Here is a 9,658-nt window from a genome sequence, read left to right as displayed (position 1 = left end):
ATCCCTGGTCCGGAAGCCTGGCAGGGACAATTTTCCCCTGCCCCGTCTGGCAGGGTTGGGGGAGTGAGGAGCATAGGTCCATTTAAAGGTGCAGAACCTTTTTTTTTTTTGATCTCCTGGGTTTGGGGTTTTTTTTTTGTTTGTTTGTTTTTTGGCCAACTAAGTTTGCCATGCTTGGGATTTTTGTTGAAAGCATCTGGCAAGCCTAAGTGCAGAACAGACTTCTCAGCATGGAAAAGAGGAGCATTCAGTAAAATCCAATTTTGGGAAGGGGGAAGCCAGAGACAGGGCCCTGATTCTGGGCCCCAAGTCAGTCATGACTAAACCACTTACAACAGCCTGGCCCCAATCCCGTCGTAGGTTTGTCTTGCTGCTCAGGGCCAAAGGAGTCCCCGGCCACGTCAACACTGCTTCGGATGCAGTGTAGACGCACCCAACGGGTTCCACCCATGCCAGGGCTTCCCCAGTGTGTTCATGCAGCAGCAAGGGAGCCTCCCTCACACCTCAATTCCCATCAGCCCCTGGTGACTTCCCAGGGACTTACCAGTGCTGGGATCCGGTGAAAGCCGGCCTCAATGTGATTTCCGGGAGCTGGGACCGCACTTCTCTTCCGAGCCGGGTTCCAGAAGTTCCTTGGGAGTCTTGTCTTCTGGGCTGGTCCCCTTCTTGCTGACTGGACTGTGCCCAAAGACGTGAAACCCGTTGTCTTATATAGATGCCAGAGAGAGGGAGGAAAACGCCTCTGACAGGAGAGATGCCAGATTCCCACCCACTATTGCTGCTTTAGCACAGAGAGGTGTGCCAATTGCCTTTTCACAAAAATGGGGTGAGTCTCCTTTAATTGCCGGGTGTTTCCTGGGAGGGGAGAAGGAGAGTCAGGGAGGGGGATAGGAATGAGGGCACCTGCATTCAGCAATTAAAAATCTAGGGCAGGGGTGGGGAATCTAAGGTCCGGGGGCTGGATAGGCCCTCCAAATTGGGTACCCCACACCAGCATCACACAGGGTATGTCTACACTACAAAGTTAATTCAAACTAGCAGCCGTTAGTTCAAATGAACTTTGATAGGCGCTACACACACGAACCGCTAGTTCGAACTAAGTAGTTCGAATTAAGGGCTGTGTAGCCACTTAATTTGAACTAGTGGGAGGCTAGCCCTCCCCAGCTTGCTCTGGTGGCCACTCCGGCCAACACCAGGAAAACTCTTCTGCCCCCCTCCCGGCCCCGGAGCCCTTAAAGGGCCATGGTCTGGCTACAGTGTTTGGGCCCGTTGCAAACCTGCCAGCACCCAGCCAGCAGACTCTGCACCTGCCACCGGATGAGCCAGCCACCCGCTGCCCTCCAGCCCTCCCCCTCTTCCCGGGACCAGGCTGCCTGCCCGGGGCCGCAAGAGGCGGGCGCCCGCTTGGTCAAGTGTGGAGATCGTGGACCTCATCAAGGTTTGGGGGGAAGCCTCCAACGTCCATGATCTCCGCACTAGGCACAGGAACGTGGCTGTCTACAGCCGCATGACTGCCAGCCTGGCCGCCAGATGCCACCAGCGGAGCCAGGAGCAGGTCTGCTGTAAAATCAAGGACCTGCGGCAGGCCTACTCCCGGGCCTGCCAGCCAGGGGCCGACCCGGAGGCCTGCCCCCACTTTGAGGCCCTGGACTGCATCCTGGGGGCTCACGCCGTCCATGTCCTCCGGGTGGTGATCGACCCCGGGGTAGAGGGACCCGCCCCAGACACGGAGGAGGAGGAGGACGCCGAGAGCCAGGAGCCTGCCGGGAGTCTGCCCAGGACCCAGGACCACTAAGGAACCCCACAGACCACATCACCTGTGTCGTCCGAGGCCGGGGAGGCCTCCACATGTGAGTACCATCATGCTCCCCTTATGTGTACGGGGGAGTGGGGGGAGAGGTAGCCCAGGAACCGTGCGCCTGGGCCTTGCCCACCATGGAGCAGCAGCTGGGTGTCATGCAGGGGCCTTGGCGTTGCAGAGGGGGGCTGGGTTTCACCCACCTTGTCCCCAGGGAGAATTGACCGCTGCTCTTGTTTCACCACAGCCGCAGCACCTGGGACTGCAGGGCGCACCACCCCACCTGCAACAGCCACCCGCACCTGGGCCAGCAGGCGTTCCAGGAATGAGGAGGAGTACCAGCGGTGGCACCTGTGGTTCCTGGAGCACCAGCTCTGCACCCAGGACCACTGGGTCCAGGAGGACCTTCGGCTGCACCAGCAGAGCTTGGAGGCTCTGGAGGAGCAGGGCCGTGCCCTCAGAGGCCACCTCCAGACCCTGGTGGACAGGTTCCTGCCTCCTCCTGCTCCGGCTCCTGCGGCTGCCCAAGCTCTCGCTCCTCCTCCCACCCCTGCTCCTCATCCCACTTCCTCTGCACCCCCGACCCTCCTGCCCCACCCTCCACACCCATTCCCCCCGATGCCCCCGCACCCACACTGCTGTGAGAAGGGAGAGCCAGCCAGACCCCCAACCCTGAGCTTTCCCTTCCCTTCCTCCCTTTCCTCCCCTTCCAGCTCCCTCCTCCCAGGTTTCCCCCTCCCCTCTCCCACCTTCATTCCTCCCTCCCCCCCACCCCAGTTATGTAAAATAAAGAGAGATTTTTGTTGGCAAAACAGGTGTCTTTATTTGACATTAGGAAGGGGGGTTAGGGAGGGGAAGGAGGGGAGGGTGGAAGAAGGCCCCAGTGGGGCATGCAGGGAGAGTTCAGTCCTCCTCCTCCAAATGAAAGCTCTCCCGCAGGGCTTCCCAGATCCGGACGGCCCCCCGCTGGGCCTCCCGGATGGTGGTGGTGTGGGGCTGAGTGTAGTGTCCAACCATGCGCTCAGCCTCAGTCATCCAGGCTGGCAGGAAAGCCTCCCTCTTTCTTTCGCACAAATTGTGCAGCACACAACATGCTGCCACCACGGGAGGGATATTGTGCTCTGCAAGGTCGAGACGGGTGAGGAGACATCTAAATCGGGCTTTCAGTCGCCTGAAGGCCCCCTCAATCATGATGCGGGCCCTGGTCAGCCTCGCATTGAAGGCCTGGCAGGAGGGGTTGAGGTGCCCCGTGTAGGGCTTCATGAGCCAGGGCTGTAGGGGGTAGGCTGCATCCCCCACCAGGCACACGGGCATGTCCATGTCCCGACCCTGATTTGGCGGTCGGGGAAAAAGGTCCCGGCCTGCAGCCTCTTGCACACGGAGGAGTTCCGGTACACCCGTGCGTTGTGTGCCTTGCCGGACCAGCCCACAGTAATGTCTGTGAACTGTCCCTGGTGGTCACACACGGCCTGCAGGAGCACGGAGAAGTACCCGTTGTGGTTCACGTACTGGGAGGCCTGGTGTTCTGGGGCATGGATGGGGATGTGTGTCCCGTCGATGGCTCCCCCGCCGTTGGGGAAGCCGAGGATGCCGAACCCCCAGATGATGGCGTCCGGGTCGGCAAGGCAGACCACCCTGCGGAGCAGCACCCGGTTGATGGCATTGACCACCTGCAGAGAGACACAGCAAACGGCGAATCACTGGGGCGCCCGGGTGGCTGGGAGTGTTCGTGCCCTGGAAGTGCCCCACGCCCCATTCCCAGAAGCACCCCCCGGGCGGCGTGTAGTACGGCCGGGACAGACCGACCCCTCCAGTGCGGGGCACTTTCGCCTCCTCCCCCACGCTCCCCCCATTTTCCCTGGGGCGGCCCATCCCCTCCTTGCAACCCCCTTCCCTCCTGGCCCAGTGGCTGGCAAGTGCCATACCTGCATGAGCACTGCTCTGACGGTGGATCTCCCCATGCCAAACTGGTTCCCGACAGATCGGTAGCTGTCCGGCGTGGAGAGCTTCCAGAGGGCGATGGCCACACGCTTCTGGAGGGGGATGGCGGGCCTCATGCGAGTGTCCCTTCTGCGCAGAGCAGGGGCGAGCCACTCGCAGAGCTCCAGGAAGGTGTCCCTCTTCATCCTGAAGTTCTGGGTCCACTGCCTGTCTCCCCAGCTCTCCAGGACAATGCAGTTCCACCAGTCGGTGCTGGGGTCCAGATGCCAGATGCGGCGGGGCACGCCGGCATCCGGGCATCACTGCGGCTCCTCCACGGCCCCCAGGGAGGCCAGGCGGAGAGGCAGGGGGCTGACGTGCACCAGGTGGTGCCAGGCAGCCTCCAGCCATTGCTGGCAGGCTTGCAGCAGCAAGTCCACAAACTGCACCAGAAACTGCAGGGCGAGCTCTGGCTCCATGTTGTCACCTGTGGCGGCATCCCCAAAGGGAAGCACTGACACAGATGGACGCAGAGAAAAATGCTTTGCTGTCCCTCGGCGAGGTAGGCAAGCAAGCGGAAAAGCTGAGAAACTCTTCTGCCCCCCTCCCGGCCCCGGAGCCCTTAAAGGGGCACGGGCTGGCTACGGTGCCCGTGCCAGGTGCAAGCCTGCCAGCACCCAGCCAGACAAGTACCCACAAGTCACCTACTACAGGACAGATCCAACAAGGAAAGCTACAGAACGCCACTAGCCATTACCTGGAGCCCCCACCTTGAACTTCTCCTACAAATCATTAAAGCTCTGCCACCTATCCTAGCTGGCCATCCCTCACTCTCACAGACCCCGAGAGACAGGCCAGTCCTTACTTACAGACAGCCACCCCACCTGAAACAATTACTCACCACCAACTACACACCCCACCACAGAAACACTGACCCAAAAACCATTGCCAACAACAAACCCCATTGCCAACTCTGTCCACACATCTATCCTTGTGTAGACCTAACCCCGTCAGCCATACCATCAAGGGTTCATTCGTCTGCACCAACTGGACCAAGCCCAACTCAATCATCCCAGCCAGGGCTTTGTCAAGCCGGGATGTAAAAATCTCTAAGGAAGGAGATTCCACCACCACCCTAGGGAACCCATCCCAGTGCATCCCCAGCTTCCTAGGGAAATAGTTTTTCCTAGCATCCAACCTAGAGCTTCTCCATTGCTCCTCATTCTAACATCTGCCACCACTGAGAACAGCCTCTCTCCGTCCATCACTAATGTGATCTATGCCATCATGTGCCAGCAATGTCCCTCTGCCATGGACAAACTGGGCAGTCTCTATGCAAAAGAATAAACAGATTCAAATCAGACATACAGAAGGGTGACATACAAAAACCAGTAGGGGAGCACTTTAACCTCTCTGGACACACAGTTATTGACTTTCAAGTTGCCATTCTTAGAGGGGGAAAAACCTTCCAAACCAGGTTGCAAGGTGAAATGGTTGAGCTGGAATTCATATGGAAAGCTGACATTGTCAGAGTGGGTGTGAATAGAAATATATAATAGCTCTCTCATTTCAAGAAGCAATTAATTTCCTGTTCAGGTCCTCTCACCTGCTTATCACGGTTGGAGGTGAGCCACATCCACCCTGATTTTATTAGCACCGATGTTACAATCCCATCTGTGTATGTCTTTTCTCACCTTATGCGTCTTTGGAAGTGAGCTGTATTTCACGAAAGCTTATGCCCTAATAAATGTGTTAGTCTTTAAGGTGCCACTGGACTCTTTTTTATCAGATTTTCTACTTCTGTATTTTTCTCAGAAAAAAAAAAGAAATCTTTTACTGACAAATTTCATTCAACTAAAATCACATGGAGCATTTCTGCTCTCTTTTTGGGGATTTAGTACTCGAAAAAAAAGAGCAAGAACATTAAATACCAAACTGAGAGCAGCTCAGGTCTGTAAAAACTGCCCTGTGTGCAGTTAGTGACCTAGGGAAGAGTTTTTTCCATTTATAAATGATACTGGAAGACTTACCTAGTGTTGTCTTGGTCTGTCAGGGCAGGGGGTTGGTGGTGTGGGGGGTGCAGAAGTCAGTGCAGGGCCTTTGGGATGTGGGGGGACAGTGCAGGAGGGTGGGGGCTGCAAGAATGAGGGTTGGTGGGTGAAGAAGGGCTCGGGGCGGGGAGGGTCCCAGCCAGCCTTCAGAGGTCTTTTCCCTCCCCCCAGATCTCCTCCAGCTGCCAGGGGCCTTTTCTCTCCCTCCCTCAGGTGCTGTGTCCAGAGGCTGAAAGGGGGAAAATTTTTGAGGCAAGAGACTGTTGGGGAGCCCTGCCTCAACAATAATGTTGTTCCTTGACTACAGAGCAGACCCCGAAAAGCAAACTCCAGGCCTGCATCAAGTCTGGTGTGCTAAAGCACGCAGGCAAGGCAGGGGAGCTGTGCGAGTCAGGAATTGTTTTGCATAACAATGCAGATTAAGCCTGATACAGCAGAGAGTACATCAAAAACATACAACAAGCAACCTTGGACTGCTACTTCTGTTCTGATAAGCAAAAATTACAGAATACAGGCATGAAACTGTTAATTGCGCATATAGTTTTAGCAATATCCAGAGTGGTAGAATGTATTCCAAATATGAGCATAATAGGTGCCTTATACAATACGTAATTACCAATACGTAATCAATTGGTAGAGATGATTAGAATGACCAAGTCGAGCATAAATATAGGTGTAAAACATACAATGGCTGTGTCTAGACTGCATCCCTTTTCTGTAAAACGGATGCAAATTAGACACATCACAATTGCAAATGAAGCGGGGATTTAAATCCCCCCTGCTTCATTTGCATAAACATGGCTGCCACTTTTTTCCCGCTCAGAGCTTTGCTGGAAAAAAGCACCAGTCTAGACGGGGATCTTTCGGAAAATAAAGCCTTTTCCGAAAGATCCCTTATTCCCTTATTAAAATATTTTAAGAGGAATAAGGGATCTTTCAGAAAAGGCTTTATTTTCCGAAAGATCCCTGTCTAGACTGGCGCTTTTTTCCGGCAAAGCTCCGAGCCGGAAAAAAGCGGCAGCCATGTTTATGCAAATGAAGCAGGGGGGATTTAAATCCTCGCTTCATTTGCAATTGCGATGTGTCTAATTTGCATCCCTTTTCCGGAAAAGGGATGCAGTCTAGACACAGCCAATCAGTGGAATGGATGCGGTAAGGGGTCCCCACTACCTTACTCACTGCATTTAAGAAGTTGGTGCCTGTTCCTACCGGCAAATGCATTGTGGACGCCTCTATGCGTGGGGAAAGAAAGACGCCACGACCTTCCATCTGACAATTGTAAGTTACTCACGGTGGAACTGTGCCTGATTTATAGCAATAAGTGCATGGATGCGTGTACCTGTAAAGTTAAATATCTTGCATACTGTATTAGCTGTAGGTGTTGTTATATTGTCTGTGCTACCTACCCCATTCATTGGAATGGATTTATGTCACTCTGCATTTCTTTCCTTTGCTTTTCTGTGGATAATAAAGTTAGAGATCTAGTTTATCTTTGGTGTTTACTGGCGCCTCTCGCACCTAATATCCCAAACACACGACAGGGATCTATGTACCTGCTGTGGTGGCAGGCAAGACGGTGGAGACTCATCCCTGCTGGCCACTCCTCTTGTGGTGTGGCTGTTTCTCTGCAGGACAGCTGTCCTGTGCAGTCTCGCTGTCCCCAGGGGCCACTCTCAGTATCGCATCCCTCGGAACAGCAACCCCTCCCTTTGTAGTTTATGGAAAACTGCAGTGGCCTTATCCTGCCCTCCTTCAGCCTGGCAGCAGCTCCAGGGCTGGGCAGGAGGGTACCCTGTTCCTCCCTGGGGCAGGACTCACACTCACTTCCCCAAGCTACAGAGGCTGATGCCTTATTCGTCAAGGCCATTGGAGGACCCTATCCACCACCTTACCTTCGGCGGCAGCCTTATCCTACGCACCTTCAGACTGGCCCCAGCTCCAGCCCTCGCCCACCCCACCCCCATTCCTGGGACATCCAGTTGTCCTGGCGCAACCAAACCCTGACCTTGCTTTAAGTTAGGAGAAGAGGAAGCTGCCTGCTAAATTTGGTGGTCCTAGCTATAACAGGCTGGGGAATGGACAGGGGGAGCGTGTGAGGGTGGCAGATGAACAGCAGTGTGCAGAGACCACCCTCTTGCCAGGAGCTGCTGCCAAAGGGGGTGCTTCAGCTAAGTGTGATGCCCCCACCAGCTGCACCCGTCAGGGGAGGATGCAAACCTACTGAGCGATGGGGTAGCTTATGTGGGGCTCCCTCAGCCTCCCCTCTTGAATTTGTTCCACTGCATAAAAACATTCAACCGGTTCTTAAGCAAATGAGAAAACAACTCTGTAGCCTGGTGTCGTGCATAATCCCAGGAGACGTGGGAGACACAGGATCCTTCCAATCCTCTTGCACCTATGGGTATTTACACACAGCATTTCCCCATTTATGGAGACTGACTGCCTTCATGTGTCCATTTAGGAGTCCTACATGTCCACTTTTTAATGACCCATGAGTTAAGGATTGCTGGCTTTTATAACAAATCGCTCTGGGAGCATTTTGCAGTTGTCCTAGGAGGCTAAAGTGGTCAAATAGCTTTGCTGCGAAGGGATCTGACTTTATAACTTCCTCTTTACTGGTTGGAATACAAATTCACAGCTAAGGTGTGGGAATGAAGGTTGGCTGGTTAGGGCTCCAGTACTGGTTTTTATTGCAAAAAATTAAAAAACAACAAATAGTCTAGCAGTACCTTAGAGACTAACAAAACACGTAAATGGTATCATGAGCTTTTGTGGGCACAACCCACTTCTTCAGATACAAGGAGTTTAGGGGTCCGGTTTCCAAATAAACAGGCAAGAAAGAGAGGGGATGGGGGGAAAAAAGAAGAGAACTATTGTCAATTTGAATGTCCATGCTAAATGAAGCCAATGGAGCGAGTACAAAGTGCTCTTAAGTACCCAATGTTTGGGTTTTTTATGTCATTAGGATGTTAACGGGTAATCCAGTTAATGTCTTTGGTTAAATCTCTATTGTAGGTTTCAAACTTTCACTGTTTTTATTATCAGAGGAGTAGCCATGTTAGTCTGAATCTGCAAAAGCGACGAGGAGCCCTGTGGCACCTTAGGGTACGTCTAGACTACCGCGTTTTGTCGACAGAAGTTTTGTCGACAGATACTGTCGACAAAACTTCCGTCGACAAAGAGCGTCCAGACACATTGAGTTCTGTCGACAAAGCAAGCTGCTTTGTCGACAGAACTCCGTAGTCTGGACGCAACGTTACAGGCAATAACACCTTCTGTCGACAGAGTTCTGTCGACAGAAGGTGTTATGCCTCGTAAAATGAGGTTTACCAGCGTCGACAAAACTGCTGAGTTCTGTCGACGTTATGTCGACAGAACTCAGCGGTAGTGTGGACGCTGGTATAGTTTTGTCGACAAAAGTCCACTTTTGTCGACAAAACTAGGTAGTCTAGACACACCCTTATAGACTAACCAAAGTGTTGGAGCATAAGCTTTCATGGGCAAAGACCCACTTCATCAGACTGCCATGCATCTGACTAAGTGGGTGTTTACCCACAAAAGCTTTATGCTCCAACACTTCCTTTAGTCTATAAGGTGCCACAGGACTCCTTGCTTTTACTGTTTTTATTGTAGCCTGGAGCAAAACCATTATCCACCCACTCTTAATCCTCGCAGCTGATCTAACAACCCTTTATCTTTGCCATTGTAACTCTTGATTAGTGCTTAGAAACTGCAGAACCTCTACTAAAAGACTTCAGCAGACGATCAGCTATGCGACAGGTGGTAATGGAGAGAGTCATTAGGGCTAGCCTGGAGCGATCTTTCTCGCCTGTTTCCTATCACGTCCGCACTTGCACATGGTGGGTGTATACAACACGCAGTCTTACTT

This window comes from Pelodiscus sinensis, chromosome 19, assembly GCF_052426305.1.
Source record: "Pelodiscus sinensis isolate ZL-2025 chromosome 19, ASM5242630v1, whole genome shotgun sequence".
Lineage (NCBI taxonomy): Eukaryota > Metazoa > Chordata > Testudines > Trionychidae > Pelodiscus > Pelodiscus sinensis.
Note: the sequence above shows the minus strand (reverse complement) of the source record.